Below are 18274 nucleotides of genomic sequence, written 5' to 3' on the forward strand. Positions count from 1 at the left end.
ACAATTACTTAGCATTAATTAATAATAATAAGAACAAAAGTGATTCATATAAAAAACAGCCACTGTATCGAACTTTTTTTGTGAACAATATTTTAGAAATGAAAGAGCGGTCTATGTATATTTGTATTCACGGTACGTTCCACCGTAGCGCCTAAACTATTCATTCGAGTCCGATGAATAAGGTGTCAATCTATTCATCAATCTCAAAAAAAAAAAAAAAAAATTGTATTCCGATGCATTTTAGACGATCAAGTTCATGAACAGACTCAAACCTTCCACAGAATGAAAAGAAACAAATCACAAAACTTATTTTTAAATTTGAACTTATCACATAAGAACAGCAAAATTATTCGCGGGCTATGATATCTCATTGGTTTTTTCAAAATTAGTACACTTCGCAACTTGTTACTCCAAATCGACATTCCTCACGATCACTCACACATTAAAATATGTCTCAATGACGTCGCATCTAGCGTACGGCAGAAACGAAAATTAAAAAAAGTCTGAAGCCTGTTTGTAAATTAGTCACTGCTTGGATTGCGTAATGAGCAGAAACCCCCATGCGCAAAGCAAGGCCATATCAAAGACACTGCTGGTTGCTTAACGACTCTGAAGCTTACTTTTTTTTTTTTTTTTTGCAGCAGCAGCAAGGAAACAAGATTCTCTCGTATGACTGCATAAATGGGAATACAATGGATAGTGTAATTTGCCATATCCGTTGCGGGAAGGAGGACATTAAGGAATTCTCCTATCAGCTATAAACTTAAACATGCTTCATGATCTCAGCGGAAGAAACGTTTTTGTTACAGCACAATAAAATGAAATTCGTAAAAAACGGTCGGATAATTAAGTACTCATAAAAAATTTTAATATATAATTATTTAATTACCTTATCTACGATAGTACAATTGAGGCAGTGAGAAGCAAAGGGACGTTGGTGGTGGACATTTTCAAGTTTTGAGTAAATCGCGTTTAAAGATAACGTCCTAGGTAGGCTTTCATTGAATTTTTTTTCTAAATCATGCTGTACAGCAGCACCTACCAGGGCTACTAGTACTATCTCTTGCCCTAAGACAGAGGAGAGGTTCCCCTACTATTTGTACTGTCTCCAAATTTTTAATTTTGCCACTCACATCCCTTTACTTTTCACTGCCTCAATTGAAAATTCAATTCATGAAGTACTACAATTGAAAATTCAATTAGAACTGAGAGCGCGACATCGATATCGATGTTTTCTAGCATTGATGCTCTTGCATTCGATGCATTTTCGATGTCGTTTGTGTAGTTGAAAGAAATATTGAAAATACATAAATAAATGAATAAATAAAAATCCTGTGATGATCATGTTGATGAAAATACAACACTGAATATTAAAAACAAATTAACCAACGATCGCTACAAATATCCAGTTGGAAAGCAAGCGCTTTCTACGATTAATTGTTTAAAGCAAGGTTTCTTTTATATATATATATATATATATATATATATATATATATATATTAGGGTGGTCCTTATTTATATGGGAATACATTTTTTTCGGAATTCAACAAGTGACGCCCCCTAGTTTTGTGACGCTATAATAAAAAGTAACGTGTGCAAAATTTGAACTCCATTGGTCAATAATAACACATGCCCCTAGGCCGTTGAACTTTAACACTTTTGATAATTTTCCCACAAATCTTCGAGTTTTTACTTCAGACCCAGTACGTCTTTTCTCCTAGGTTTGAAAAATATTTTTACACTGAGGTAGCACTAAAATTAATCTTTTTAATTACTTGATATCATCTAAAGATTTTACGCTGAATAAGAATGAAATAATGCTTTAGAAACTTTCCTTAATTGTATGCTTTTCTCAATGTATCTCGATAGTGGGTATTTTTTTCAGATAGTCTTGGACGGTCTTAAAATAAATTGCTTTGTGACTCATACTTGGTAAATTAGTTGTGAAATTCTTCAATTAATATCGTGCTCCTCTTTCAGTTGTATCATTCACAATTTTCAGTATTTTAACGCTCTCTCTTCCCTTTAAATAGCTTCCTTCATTTTGCCGGGAATCAGGATCAAATAGGAAAAAATCTTTTAGTATTTGTAACTCATCCCAAACAGTTTTATTGACTCATAATTAATTTTATGAAGTGGAAGATCTTTACTAAGAAAGTATTCCAAATCATCTACTGTTATCTGAAATTTGTTAAACTGTCATCAGACACGTCTTCCTTATCAGAAGCATTTTTTGGACCAGTCTTTTCCTATCTTCAAAGTTAATTCCTTCATCCAATACGGAGTAAGCTACTAGTTTATCCCCTAAATACCATAAATGATTTATGAATTTTCCAACCACTGCTTCTGCTGCATGTTTGTCGTCATTTTGTTTTTTGTACGCTGCTAGTTTTTCAGATATATTATATTATTCAAAGGAGCCTCGATTGGGTTGCTGCGAAAAACCATATCTTCATACAGCATTTAATTGTAAAACAGCTTTGTAAAACAGCATTGAAGGGTTTTCTTTTCATGTAAGGTCAATTTAAATTGTTTCCTAAATATAAAAAGTTTCAAACAAAAATTCCTTTTGCCACCCACGTGGCTCAGGGATAAGCTCCAGGTTGCCAAAAACATATCCCTGTAGGAGGAAATTCACCAGGAGATATTATTACAAGTTATGAGAATTCTCTGTAATCTTTCTCAATTCCGCTTTTTATGAACAATAATATGCCATCAGCTTTGTCTTTTAGAATTTAAGTGGTATGTGTACTTGATTGAAATGTTACAAGTTCTGAATGACAGAGATCTTTCCACAAAATTTTGAAGCGCTTAAATAATAAATCTGATCTAGAACTAAGAAAGGCAAGAACTTCTGTAAGGACACACTCTGCCGTACGATTTCAAGTGCATGATGATGGCAATCCAAATGTAATATATCACCGTTCAGTTTTTGCACCAAAAAATTGCATGCACAATTCATACAGTTGGTATTGAAAGTCGTTGTATCAAACACTACAGCTAGAACAGTTAGCAATAAAGAGCTATCATCTAAGATATCATATACAACTGAAGAAATATCTAAGGAATTCCGAGTAGATGTTCAATATTAGGATTAGAAGCTATCACGGTAATCATGTCAGCATTCTTTTTCCAGTTACATCTAGATGTAGCTTCGTATCCCAGTGAATAACTACAAAATCTAAATTTAAATTCATGAAATTTAATTTACCTCTCGAAGATTTTCTTTTGCTCTCTTAAGGAATGTACGATTGATCACTAGGTCATTTGAATTTAAATTTACTGCATCTACATAAACTATAAATTAATGAACAACATCTTTATCCCTAATATGGCATTTGTCTAAAGTGATGAAAGGCGAGCAGATATCAATAGCTGTCAAGCTTTTTTGCATTGTGGTAGACCAGCTGTAGAAAACAAAAGTTCAACAGGTTAGGATAGATACCCATTTCGGTTTCTAAATCTTGTGAATCGCAAGAATTTGATGATAATAAAGGACTATGTACTGAAATAGAAGAAAATTAATTTAAAGTATAGATTTCTACATGAGTTCCGATCTGAATAATTTTTTATTTATATTTTAGCTATGGAAAATACAGTATATTTTTATGTTAGGAGTAATCTAGGATTTTTCAAAATTTATATTTTAAAAATTAAAAATTGCATAAGCATTTAGGTAGGTTTATAACTAAAGAACAGTGAATTAAAATGAAATTGCAATTGCTTATATTTATAGCATTGAAACCTTGCGACTCTATTTGCCACACCTATTACATACACATGGGAATTTTGTAAATCAACACCCCCAAAGCCTGGAGAAGGCAATTTGTTACTGTCAAAGATCGTTCATTAATGGCCTAGGCCATTCATTAATGGCCTATAGAATCCCTTATGTCCATCTTGATGGGAAGAAACGTTCCCCTGCCGCCAAACTACTCCTTCATCAAATACTAACTCTAAAAATAACCCTCAATAAAAGTTAAAATACATTAGTTATCACACGGCCAGCGTTTCCGCCTATATATATTTACAAAAGCACCAAGCCCAAATAACTCTCTGCTTAAAATTAACTAATATGAAATTTGCATTTCACACACATTAAAATAACATCAGTCTATGACAACATAATACCACAATTTGCACAAATTAAAAAGTTCTTACGTATAAAAAAACATTACTTCACAGGGGTTGAATTCTACGACGAGGCATCAAACACTAAAAATCTCACACGCTGTACAAAAGGCACCAATTCAACCTTGCTTCAAAGATCTAGCGTAGGCTGAATGATTTGAGGATTTGCCCGCTGCCGGTAGCTCCGAACTCCGATTCCTGCTACTATTTTCACGGGCCACAAGACTTACAATATCCAACCATCCGATGCGTTCATTAGCTCCCAGGTCTGGTCCATGGGGCCTCTACTTCCGACACAGCGATGAATTTAGTCTGGCAGAAGATTCTGATAGTTTCTTGGTTCACTTATGTGATGCCGAGACTTCACATCTTAGCGAGGGACATTTATCTGCACTTAACCTTCCAAAGGGCCATCTTTACACTCACTATTTGAACGAAACTCGAGAGGCTGTTTCATCCACGCACTCAAGGCGAGATGATATGCGTAAAAAAAGGAAACTTTAGCTCTTTCGTACTGCCTTATATCCATTGCGTCATTTCCAACTGTTGCCACTACGCTTTTGGGCAGTACATTCCTTTATTTAAGCGCTTCAAAATTCAAAAAGTACATATACCACCTAAATTCTAAAAGAAGAATTGGATGACATATTATTGTTCATAGAAAGCGGAATTCAGAAATATTACAGAGAATTCTCATAACGTGTAATAATATTTCTTGGTGAAGTCCTCCCTCCTACAGGGATATGTTTTCGACAACCTGGAGCTTATCCGTGAGCCAGAAAGATGGCAAAAGGAATTTATTGTTTGAATATTTATATATTTAGGAAACAATTTAAATTGACCTTACATGAAACGAATGCTTGTAAATGCTGTTTTACAGTCAAATGTTGTATGAAGATATAGTTTTTTGCAGCAACCCATTCTAGGCCTTTTAAATTAATATAAAGTCTAGTGTCTAAAAAACCTGCAGCGCACAAAATGATGACAAACATGCAGCAGAAGAAGTGATTGAAAAACTCATAAATCACTTATGGTACTTAGGGGATGAACTAGTAGCTTTGTCCATATTGGATGAAGAAATTAACTTTGAAGATAGGAAAAGACTACTTCGAAAAAATGCTTGCTGATTAGGAATATGTGTCTGATGACTGTACAAAAAATTTCAGATAACAGTAGATGATTTGGAATACTTTTTTAGTAAAGATCTTCCTCTTTATAGAATCAATTACAAGTCAATAAAACTGTTTGATAAATTACAAACACCAAAAGATGTTTTCCTATTTGATCCTGATTCATGGCAAAATGAAGGAAGCTATTTAAAGAAAAGAGACATCGTTAAAATGCTGAAAGTTGTGAATGATACAACTGAAAGAGAAGCACCATTAATCGAAGAATTTCACAATCAATTTACCAAATATGAGTCACCAAATCAATTTAGTATTTTACAGAAAGTCCAAGAATATCGGAAAAAAATGCACACGATTGAGATACATTGAGAAAAGCGTACAATTAAGGTAAAATTTCTAAAGCACTATTTCATTCTTTTTCAATGTAAAATCCTTAGACGATATGAAGTAATTAAAAAGATTAATTTTAGTGCTACCTCGCTGTAAAAATATTTTGCAAGCATAGGAGAAACGATGTACGGGGTCTGAAGTAAAAACTCGAAGATTTGTGAGAAAATTATCAAAAGTGTTAAAATTGAACGTCCTCGGGGCACGTGTTATTATTGACCGATCGAGTTCAAATTTTGCACCGATTACTTTTTATTATAGTGTCACAAAACTAGAGGGCCTGACTTGTTGAATTCCGTAAAAAAAATTTCCCATATAAATAAGGACCACCCTAATATATATATGCATTAATATAAACAGACAAACGCACGCACAATTTTTATCTATGTACGTGTACTGTTAATTCAATAAAAATTTCTTGAGCTTGTTTTTTATTCTTTCACCATGCATTGAAAACTTGTATTTGCAGTTGATCTTGTTAATATAAAAGCAAATCATACTTTTCTTCTGTACTCAAATCGGTTTTGTGACATTTAATTTGCTCTCTCTCATCCGACTTAAGCTCTGCCATTGTTAAAATACATCTTTTTAAGGATTAAAATAATTATCTCGAACGCACCCAAATGAAGCATGTGTGTAAAGAGTAGATATTAATCTTATATCTTTAAACGAGCAATTCTTGTATGTATATATTTCGTATCTCGGAAGCGGCTCTAATGATTTGGATGAAATTTTGGATTTAATTGTAGTTTTGCATTCTAAGTTCATCTACATCAGTGTTTTTCTGCAAAAATGCAATTTTTTACGAAAAACAGTTTTTTAATATAAAGTCTAATTGAGTTAAGCCTTGAAGTAAACTGTGAATTGACACATCAGGTAGACGATTTGCAACCATAACAGTGAAAATTTGTCTCTTCTCGCTTTAAAATTTTATACTTGCTTAGGGTTGCCAGGCTCGGCTGATATTGGCCACTTTGGCTAATTTCAAATACACTTGGCTGAAAACAAATTCAAAAGCATTATGTAAGTCGATGTAAGGCTTTTTTCTTTTTTAAGTGAAACTATTGCTTGACCCTCCTATTTTATTTTATTTATTTATTTTCTTTCTACACTTCAAATAGTTTAACATGTTTTTTAAATCACGCATCTAAATTTTATTTCGAAGAAACATATGTCTTGAGACTGTTTATGTTTTGTTAAGACAGTTGTTATCATTTGTTGGAATGGTTTGTGTATCATCAGTTTGGATGGATATCATGCTGTATGTAGCATTTTCTGGCGTAAAGTGACCAACTACACTGAAAGTACTTATTAAAAAAGAAAATCTCAATTGAAATAAAATAGTGAAACGCATCATAGTATGAAAGGAAGTATTCCGTTAAAAACCGATTTCACCACAGCAAAACTGGCTCCAAGGTCAAAATATTTTAATTACTGACAAGAAAATTGTAAAATGGAAACAAATGTGACAGATAGTTTAAAGCAAAATGTTGATTTAATTACATTTAGAATCGTTTTTTTTTGGTACTTTAGTGTTATAAGAAGGTCGTGTGCTTAATATTTCGTTAACGTGAAGCTTTTCAAGCATATTTGGAAAAGTATTGAACCTTAGAAAAACACGAGCTGACAAAAAATAATTCTTTTAAAGCCAAGCGAGGCTCGGTCATCCAGGTACTGGACAATAAATCAACACAAAGTTCCCTAACTTTCTATTTTTCTTAAACTATGCTATGCTGTTGGGAAATCGACACTTACTTTGATATTTGAACATTTAAAATTCAGCATATTTATTTGACCTATGATAAGTTATCTTGTGAGAAATTCTTGAGGAATTTCGCTTGATTATAAGAACTACAGTGGCTCCCAAAAGTGTTCGTACACCTACGACTTTCAATGAAATTGGCCATTATCCATTGGTTAGAATTAATATTTTGGAATAATTATTTTATTATAAGATCTATGTTCTATTTTTAACAAAACAACATGAAAATTTTTAATAAAACATTATAACATAATTTTTAAAAAATCAAAAACCAAAAATCGCCGGAAATTTTATCTCACAAAAGTCTTCGTACACTTTGAAAAAATGTCAAAAAATTGGTAAATAATCTAACTTTTTACAAAGTTTTTATTTAGTAGAATATCATGCAGTATCAACAACAGCTTTTAAATGTCAGGGAATAAATTTCATTGTTTTTTCTTTCTTTTTTTATGCAATTTCTGAGTAAGTGTTCAGCCGCTCTTCGAGTCTTACTGTTTCTAGTTCGTTTTTCGTTTCAATGGCGTATTTTCGTAATCTAGCCGCCAGATATCTCCGAATATGTTCCATTAGGATTAATCTGGCGATTGAGGAGATATTTCTAAGTTTAAGGACAATTTTTGAGGCACCAAATGCAAACGTGTACTTCTTATTGTTATATTGATAAAAAATAAAGTTGTTTCCGATTACCAAATTTTGGGCTAATAGTTTAAAATTGTTTTTTAAAATATTTAAATGAACAGCATAATTCATTATTTCTTCTAAAAATTCTAAATTTCCAAGTCCTGATGCAGCTATGCACCCTCACACAAGAACACCTTCACCATCCTGATTAACTGATCCAACTAAGTTCTTAAGATTAAATTCCTCATTTTTTCTTCTATTGACAGATATACAACAATTTAACCCAAAATATTTAAATTTATTTTCATCTATAAGTAAGACGTTGTTCCAAAACGTTTTGAGCTTATTTATCATTGATTTTACGACAGATAGCGTAAGCTTACTGTTTTTCGCACGAACAAGAAAATTTCTGCGTGAAGAGGTCCCCTTTAATCCAGGTAATCTGAGAACTTGGCGAACAATTTTAGGTGAAAATTAAACATAAAATGTTTCATTCAATTCTGCAGAAACTTTTTCAGCACTCAAATGTGTATTTTTCATAATTTTTTTTAACTATAAACCTCTGATCACGCTTTGTTAAGTTTGCCAGTTGACCTTTTCTTACCTTGTTTTCGATCCGATTCTTGTCTTTAAATCATTTTATCAAGCACTTCACTATAGAATGGTATAAATTAACTAATTTAGAGACATTTTAAACCAATTTATGTCTACAGTGATGAGAAAAAATCAAATTTCGAATCGTGTTTGTTGTTTTCTACGCATACCTGCCATTTAAAAATAATAAGCAGAATATTAGGGAATAAATAAACAAAAAATTAAAGGCAAATGACATTACAGTGTCATTACAATGCAAAAACAATAAAAAAACCACATATGATAATTCTAATCATGAGTTTATTCGAAAATATTTGAGTGTACGATGACTTTTGTGGCGTATTTTTTCTGTGTCCCTTCGTCTTTTGACAAATTTCAAAAATAAAATCTGGCAATATTTTGAAAAAAACTGCTGGGTTTTATTCAGAATGGCATAGGAATGATGTGAAAAAAAATTGGACTTCATACTCGAATTCCGTTTTGCGTTATTTTGGTTTTACTATAAAATTTCAAGGTGTACGAACACTTTTGGGAGCCACTGTATAAGCAAGGGGCAGCCTGCGGCCGCCCTTTGCTTTGGTCGCCCGTGTGTGGTGCACACGCTGCTCATCTGCTAGGATTGGCCCTGCCGGGAGAGACTGTAATCAAATAAAATCCTATTTATGAAAAAAAAAACATATTTGCAATTTTGCTTAATATTGTGTTGAAGAAATAAAAAGAAATAATAAAAGCAGGTGCTAAAAGATTGCTGCCGAGTTAGAGCAAAACGCTAATTTTGCTGGACACTGGCATCAAAGAAACAAAAATAAAACAAAAATACAAACGATTCAGCATTTAAAAGCCAAAGGAGGATGATTTTGAACATTTCAATTAAAAACAAATGACTTAACTATTGAAAATAAATACCAAGTATTTTCAAACTAGCACCATTTATTGGTATTTGTTTCAGTGGTGTTTACTCCAAGGGCAATTATATCATTTTTGGACTAAAAGTTTTTTAAATCAGTTTTAGTAATTAGTTAGCATATTTTTTTAGAAATGACTATAAACTATTCAATTGTCTTATGAAGTAATTCCTAAAAGTTTGTATTGCTGTTTTATTTCTTCAATGTTAAGATAGTACTTAGAGTTAGTTTGTTTATGGCCTGAAATCCGCAAAAATCCTAAAATCTGCTGAACCACTTTTCCCAAGTTGTGCGGATTTTTCACCCTCTTTGTGTACACGGATACAATTCAACGGTAAAGGTCACTTCGGGATGCCATCTGCCATGTATACGCAATTCAAGTTACAGTAAACACACGCTACAATATCCGCATAATAGAATATCCTGCTTATTAAAATAATTTTTCAGAGCAAATTGCCTATTCCATTAAGCGGGCTTGACTGTATTAAGTCAAGCAGCCTTAAAATACCATTTTTAAAGTAAAAGTTATATCATTTCAAAAATTCTTAAGCTAATATAAAGCTATAAAAATATAGTAATAAATATCTGCTTTAATGTTTTACATACATTTCACTTGTGCGGAAATGGCTCAGGACACACTACGTGCAGGCTCGTCATTTTGCAAATTTTTCCGGGGGTAAGGGGTGGTGGTCAAAGGGTGAAAATTCAATGGAAGTTTCAACAGAAAACAGCAAAAATCCCACCCACCCAAATATAAATACATTTATTTCTCAAAGCTGTGGTGGAAGGCAATGGTCCCCCTAAATAACAGGCCTAATCATGTAGCGGGTGGTGGTTAAAGCAAGTCGAGTCCCACTCACCACTCTACCCCCAATCAACCAACCAATTTGGATGTGATTTATTATGCTGAAGTTCTTTTGATTCTGAATTCATATCAAATGTTCTTGATCTGATTGCTATTTACTATGAAAACCTTCTTGGTTTTCACGTTTGCGACGTTGTTCTTCGGTTTTGCTCATCTCTCTACTGATTGAGTGTGTTATCAAATATTCAAACTATGGCAAGGCTTTGGCTTTCAATGAATATTAAACATCCATTTTAATGCTTTACTTCTTTTTTTCAATATGTTAAAGTGACTCAGGACTCACCACCTGGAGGTAGCAGCAAGTCGAGTTCTCCCCCCACCCCACCCTCACACACACACACCTTACCTAATTTGTGTATGATTTTTCTTTTGAAGTTTTTTAAATTTCGACCTGGTATCAAATTTTTCATCAAAGATCTTGATCTGAATGTTGTCTACCATCTGGGTTTTCATGCCCACAAATTTTTTCAGCAGTCTCTGTCACAAGTTTTACACATCTCTCTACTGACCGGGTATGGCACGGAAATTTCCCCTTTTCGTTAAAATCCCCACATCCCGAGCAAAGAAAAATTTCAACAAGTGATCCAGAATTACCTGTTAAGAATCCAAGACCCCTCAATTATTCCCAATGGTTAACTGTGTTAACTTGGTACTAGGCCTTTATGGTTCCCAAATTAGTACAACAAAAGTAATGCAGATAATGGAAAAATCATAGTAAAGATTGTTGCTCCTGTTTGGCATTTGGTTTGATATTAAGATGCATTACACCCAGTGGCGGGTCTAACGGTACGCAAACTAAGCGGCCGCGGGGGGCCCCGTGGTGCTGCAGGGTCCCGAAATTCAGCGATACAATAGGGACCAAAGCTCGACTGGAAACTGTTAAGCTGGAACAAATTGATTTTAAATATTACCAACTGTAACTAAACGAATGAGTTATTTTACAGTCGAGGCCTGATTTATCAAAAGGCCCATTATAACTGGTTTAGGGGTCCCCACCCAAATTGTTTTCATCAATATTTTGAAATACGATGCCAATGCCATAGGGCCTCGAAGTTTGGCAAGAATCTAAAGCTCAAATACGTTGGTTTTAGAGTTTACCAACTATAACTAAACTACATAGTTTTTTTTTACAGTCGAGATCTGATAACCAATAGGCCCACGAGGTACGGTTTAGGGCCACCCCCCCCCCCAAATATTTTCCTCAAATATTTTGAATTACGATGCCATAGGGCCTCGAAGTTCGGCTACAATCTAAAGCTCGAATACGTCGGTCTTAGAAATTACCAACTGTAATTAAAATACAGGTATTTTTTACAGTCAAGATCTGATTAACCCAATAGGTCTATGAGGTCCAGTTAAGAGCCCCCAAATTTTTTATCCAATATTTTGAGTTACGATGCCGAAGGGACTCGAACTTTGACTAAAATTGGAAGTTCGAATACGTTGGTTTTAGATTTTACCAACTGAAACTGAATGAACAAGTTTTTTTTACAGCTGGGGCCTGATTTACCAATAGGCCCATGATTTCTACTTTACGGACCTCCAAAATATGCTCTTTTTATGCCAAAAAATGACTCCCGAAATGACCCCTCCTTAACCAGATGATGGATCTGCCCTTGATCAACAGGTCCGTGAGTCCCGATTTAGGGACCCTAAAATTTTCTCCACTATGCCATAGGACCCCGAAATTTAAATGGAATGCAAAGGTCGAATATGTTGGTTTCAAATATTACTAACTGTAATTAAACAAACTGTCCGTGTAGATATGTCGAAACGAAAGTACTGTCCCAAACTTATTTTTATTTTGTGTGCGAACCATTCCCTAAATTTAATGGGAAAGTTCGCTGCAGAAAGTTGTAGTTCTGCAATAAATATTTTATGTTTGTGCAGAAGCTGCTTACATTTTTCTGCATCAACTCATCGATGGAGCATTTTGGCTTCCAAGTGTACACGAAGAGACAAACAGTTTCTGTAAAAAGAGTATCTGACATAAGGTGGTCAGCTAGAGCAGATGCGGTATTGGCTATAAAACTTGGATTCACATAATAGAGGCTGAGCAAGAAATTGGTACTGCGAAAGAGAAAAAAGCGACAGTTCTAGAGGCGACAGCACTCTTAAAAAAGATGGTAAAATATGAAATTGCCTTAATGACTGTGATTTGGAATACTATTTTGCAATGAATAAATGCAGTTAACAAATCATTGCAATCAATAGAGTGTGAACTCTTAAAAGGGTTCAGTTTAATGAAATCGCTAGAAAATTTCATCATTAATTTTCGAAAAGAATACGAAAGAGTAGAACAAGAAGCAACTGATATTTCAGTGTTAGCATTTAGTGAAGAGGATGTGCAAACTAGTAGACATCGAAAGAGGAACTATTTTTTGAATGAAAATAAAGAACCAGTACACAAGTTCCCAACCAGAAACGATTTTAAAATTAATTCTTTTTTTGTGATAAGTAACAGCATAAACGCACAGTTATCTATTCTAAGAGCTCAAAAATATGAAGTTGCCTTTGAGCCATTTCGGATCTTCTTTAATCGAAGCATGTCAACAGAAGAAATAAAAGCATCACTCAAAAGTTTGAAGGAAATTTACAGAAATGATATTGATTTTTGCACTTTAGAAGATGAATTTTATCACTTTATTATGTTCCTCCAAGAAAATGCCTCTGAAACAACACCAGAAAATCCAGACACTTTAGACTCACTTCCAGACTCTTGTTATCACATTTATCATGCAGCGAAAGAAATGTCTTACTGTACATTTCCGAACATGGAAACATTGCTGAGATTTTTTTTAACTATTCCATTGTCGAATGTGTCTGGCGAACGATCTTTTTCTGTTTTGAAGAGTGAAAAATTATTTAAGAAATAAAATGGGGTTAGATAGATTAAATAACTTGGCGATTTTATACATAGAGGAAGATATGTTAAATCGCATCGACACTAAAAGAATAGTTGACGATTTTGCTGCCAGTAAAGCACGCCGGAAATTTATATAAGTTAGATTCTAAAAATAAAAATTATTGTGTAACGACATTACTTAAAATTTTTGTTTATACCTTATTTTATTGGAACTTCTTTTTTTTTTACTTAAGAGGGGGCCCCAAAATTTTTACCACTTAGGGCCCCCTTTCAATTGATCCGCCTCTGATTACACCATGAAAGATGGTCCGAACCGATTGGCATAAACTGAGGGGGGGGGGAGAGGCAACTGCCCCCTCCTTTTTTGAGTCATGGACAGAGTTATTACTTTGCTCCCCTTGTTTTTAATCAAAGGATTTCTTGAAATTGTTTGTCAAATGATCTATACCTTATTTTCAAATGATAATAAAATGTAATTTGCACATTACCAATGTTATGAATTATATGCGAAAGTTTTATCCCCTTGTCTTCAAACACCAATTAGTGATTTCAACCTATAGTTTATCTGTTTGTAAACTGCACCATAGCAGTGCAAACTGAAGCCCAGAAGAGGCCCGTGTACCTAGTGATGTAAAATACCCGGGTATTTATTTTTAGGGGTAAATACCCAGGGTATATACCTGGGTAAATACCCAAAATGGGTATTTACCCGGGTATTTATTTCAAAAATTTATATTGAACTAAAATACTTTTCTGTATGTATTCCACTATGTATATATAAAAAGTGTTTTGTTTTAACCTTCAAGACCTCTATTTTTGCAACCGTTAGTTCTAGATGCATACTTACAATTGCAAAAATGTTCAAAATCAGATGCAGACTTAAGATATTGAAAATTTGAAGTAAAAATAAAAAATGAGTAAAAAAATACAAATTTTAACTTTTTACACGGGCCCCAGATCCTCTGACTTACTGATAGTTAGGGAAATAATCTCTACTGAAAAACAATTAAAAAAAAAGTTTGACATTAGTACGACCAATATTCACTGAGATATGAAACGCAGCGTTTTGTAACTTACACCATTTTACACTCGCCGTCAGTAACATCTTTTGGGGGAAAATATAGCAGTTAATGAGTGTTTATATAAAATTATATGTGTGCAGAGTGATTTTTCAAATTGTTCAAGGTTTTGCAGCGTGTTTTGCGTATCACGGCATAACATTTGCATGAATTTTTGAGTAGAAATGAAAAATGTAGTACCTTGTGTTTTTTACTTTGCCAACCTGTCATTATTCTGAAAGGGTAATAAGTTCTAATCTCATCTTCTGCATGGTCCCTTAAAACTTTCAAATGGAATATCTCCTTGAGTTTTCATTGCACAAATGTTAAGTTTTTTTGCGTCAGTAAGTTTTAAATTCAGATCATTTCTCTAAATATAAGTTAGGGGACCTAGAGCCGTATAAAAAGTTAAATTTTGTAGTTCTTGACTCATTTTTATTTTTGCTTCAAACTTCCAATATCTTTACTCTGCATCTGAATATTTTTGCTATTGGAAGTAAGCATCTAGGACTAACGGTTGCAAAAATAAAGGTCTTGCAGGTTAAAACGAAACACCTTGTATATACAAAACAATAAATTTTTCCCTAAAATTTGTATTTTGATCACATATTTAAAGAATTATTGTGTGAAACAACTCAGCAATCTAATATGATATTCACATTAAATGTGTTGGATATGCCTAATCAATGTTGATAGCCAAATTTCACATATAAAAAGCAATTCTACAAAAAGTAAAAAGCTTAACTGGTTACAAAAAAAAAAAAAAAGCAAACATCTTCTTCAATTATGGCATTGAAAAGAAAGATTCTTTGGTTCGTGATATGTTTCTTTCATAATTTCATTAAGTCTTTCGATAAAAAATATTATAAACTGTGTAATACATATGTATGTATCAGTTTTACCAATTATTTCATATTTAGATTTAAAAAAAAAATTCTCATTCACTTTTTGCATTTTTTTGTAAAATACCCAGTTTTTGGGTATTTACCCAGGCCTTGGGTAAATACCCAAAAAATATTTACCTACCCACTGGGTATTTACCCGATCCACATCACTACGTGTACCTGATCCCAAAGTGATGATGAACCCCCCCCCCCCCAAATATATATAGGCATGTAATCCTAGTTTACTAAATTTAGGTAGTAAACGAGGATTTGATGCCCAAAAAATGAGTGTTTTTGAAAAAGAGCGAACATTTTGCATTTTCGAAGTTTTTCTTAATGTGAAATTTATTTTTAATCCATTAACTGGGGCTGACAGGAATGAACAACCAACCATGTAATCGACGGGTCAAAATAGAATTTAGTGGCGCAACCAGAATGGGGGCCCACAGCCTCCCCTAGAATGCCGAGTTGATTTTTTTTCAAAACCTTTCTTATTGATGAGAAGAAAAGAACACGTCATCAGAAAACAAAGTGATTTTTGGGAATTAATAGCAATGTTAGGGCAAAATCTTAATTTCTTTTAAAAATAAATCTCTGAATTAAAAATATTTAAAAGTAACAGCTTATTGGTCAACTACCCCCCCCCCTCACCCAATTTCTTCTTTTTTTTCTAGTTTATCTGAAAATAAGAAAGTGTTCAAAATACAGCTCTGCCAACCCCCCCCCCCCTTCTCCCCCCTCACACACTGGAAGCATTAAGGAGCATCTTAAATTTCATTTTTAGGTCTGCAATTTCGTTAATTTTCCAGGGAAAATACCCCAATTACCAAAAAACATCGAAACTCGCTTAAAATTGCGTTTTTGGAGCTTTAATTTTGAAAAAATACTGGCACTAAATATAACAAAATACAGTCGCATTTTTAAGACTTGAATTTCAGAAAATATTCGGGCAAAGGGTCCCTATACCGCCTTCCTCCAACATCATAAGCAATTAGGTTTTTTGGTTCCATTGATCGTGTAAACTATAAACACAACAACAGAAGAGGGTCAACTCAGCATATATTTTGGGAGAGAAGTTTCATTTTTTGAAACTTATCCGGATGTATGTGCGCATTACTCTCTGTAGCTCGGTTTGGTTTCAACTGAATAACATACATTGCATTAAAAGTTATTATTATTTCTTAAATTTATTAATTTATTTTTTGAAAAAGTAATTATTTTCATTATTTTAATTGGATAGCAGAATATGAATCAAATAAATTTCCCTAGAAAAAAAAAGTTTGTCCCCCCTCCCTCACTTCAAGGGCTGTTAACGCCTTTGTCCGTAGCATATACTAAAGATCATTCAGACAACAAGAAATTTACCAAATAACATTAAAAGAAATCCTTGATCTAGCCATTCATAGAAACTCGTTCTCTTGTCATCCAGAGAATATGATGTGGCAATGATATTGGACTATACACATCACATTAGAGAATTAGACTACAGGAGAATAGTAAAAGTCTAAAATGAGCTGCCAGTATTACTTCACATTGGATTCTTCAAGCTTTCATTAATTAATTTTCAAGCCACAGATTATACTGAACTTAGTGATAGGTTTAAGTAAAAGCTGATACCCCAACATTGTTGCCAAACAGTGAAATGGAAGACCTATAACTTCATTGTAATCAAAGCCTTGCCATAAATTGAATATTTAATATTGAATATTTGATGTTGGATGATTCGGTAGGTTGGACTCAACTTGCTGACACTACCACTTGTTTAGGCCCATTATTTAGGGGGTTAGCGGGGCACGTCCATTGCCCTCCACCACGGCTTTGAGAAAAAATGTATTTACATTTGGGAGGGCGTGATTTTTGCTGTTTTCCGTTGAAACTTCTATTGAATTTTTGTGACTATTTTTCTACAGCTAGAAAAATGCATTTCAAAAGAGCTAACATCAAATGCAAATACAGTGGAGCACCATTTATACGTTTCTCTTTTATACGATGTTATCAATTACACATTTTTTAAATTGGTCCCTGCAGAGTCTAATACACATTAACGTTTACCTATTATACGTTTTTTTCACTTATATGCTCTTTTCATACAATCCCTTCCAAAAACGTATAAACGGTGCTCCACTGTACTTCCTTTGGAAACATTTGTTTTTTTTTTTATTCAGTAGTTATGAAAAAGTACTAAAATTTTACAACAGTAGACCCTTGCTTTATGCGGGGGTTACGTTCCACAGAAATGCCGCGCGAATCGAAACCGCGTAAATTGAGACCTAATACTAGTGTTAAAATAGGGGTTTGGTTCCCTAGATAACAAAATACGCCATTCTAGTGATGACTAATTGTAAATTAAGTTAAATGTGTACTACTTATATCGACTTTTATGCACAACATGCATAAAGAAAATATAAATTTATTTCGTGTTCTGTTTATAAAGAGGAGCTGGCTTTGAGTCTTTTGGCAGCCATTAAGAATTTTTTTCTGTAATTCCTTGCAGAGCATTAACGCATCCATAATCACTTGCGTCATTTCCACGATAGACTCTTCCTTCACTAACAAATCAGAAAGATCATTTCTATTGTCTAGGAATGGCTCAAAATTTTCAATGTGAACGTTTTCGGTTGTGTGTCACCGATGTCGGTATCCTCGTTGGTTTTGGCCGTCTTTGCCACTCCTAAGAGCTTTTCTTCCAGTGAGTTCTGAACTGTGTAAGTTTAACAACTTTACTTCTGGAAAGAGCTCTGGAAACAATCGCATAAAATGTCTCCAGCAGCTCTAATTTGGTTATTAGCAGGCCAAAATGCATATTAATACATGTAATCTGCAATCTTTAAGAGTTTGGATTTTGAAAGAGAGGAAAATCTTATCTGTTTGCATTGCCGCATCCACGTAAAACCGAAACTCATCCGCGTAAAATAAAATAAAGGTGTCAAATCTTAAACCGCGTATAATTGAAGCAGCGTAAAATAAACGCCAATAAAACGAGGGTCTACTGTATTTTAATGACCCATTCGATACTAAAAATTTTAATAATTCGCCACACTTAAATTGTTTTGTATAGCCATGGAATTCATTCG

The 18274-nt window shown here is 33.7% G+C and overlaps 1 protein-coding gene across 1 annotated transcript in view; it reads right to left on the minus strand.

Annotated features, from left to right (window-relative positions):
• The window catches only part of LOC129235286 (uncharacterized), a 115825-nt gene that overhangs the window by 97097 nt on the left and 454 nt on the right, over positions 1-18274 (minus strand). The window lies entirely within an intron of this gene.

Source organism: Uloborus diversus, chromosome 2 (genome assembly GCF_026930045.1).
Source record: "Uloborus diversus isolate 005 chromosome 2, Udiv.v.3.1, whole genome shotgun sequence".
NCBI classification, from domain to species: Eukaryota; Metazoa; Arthropoda; class Arachnida; order Araneae; family Uloboridae; genus Uloborus; species Uloborus diversus.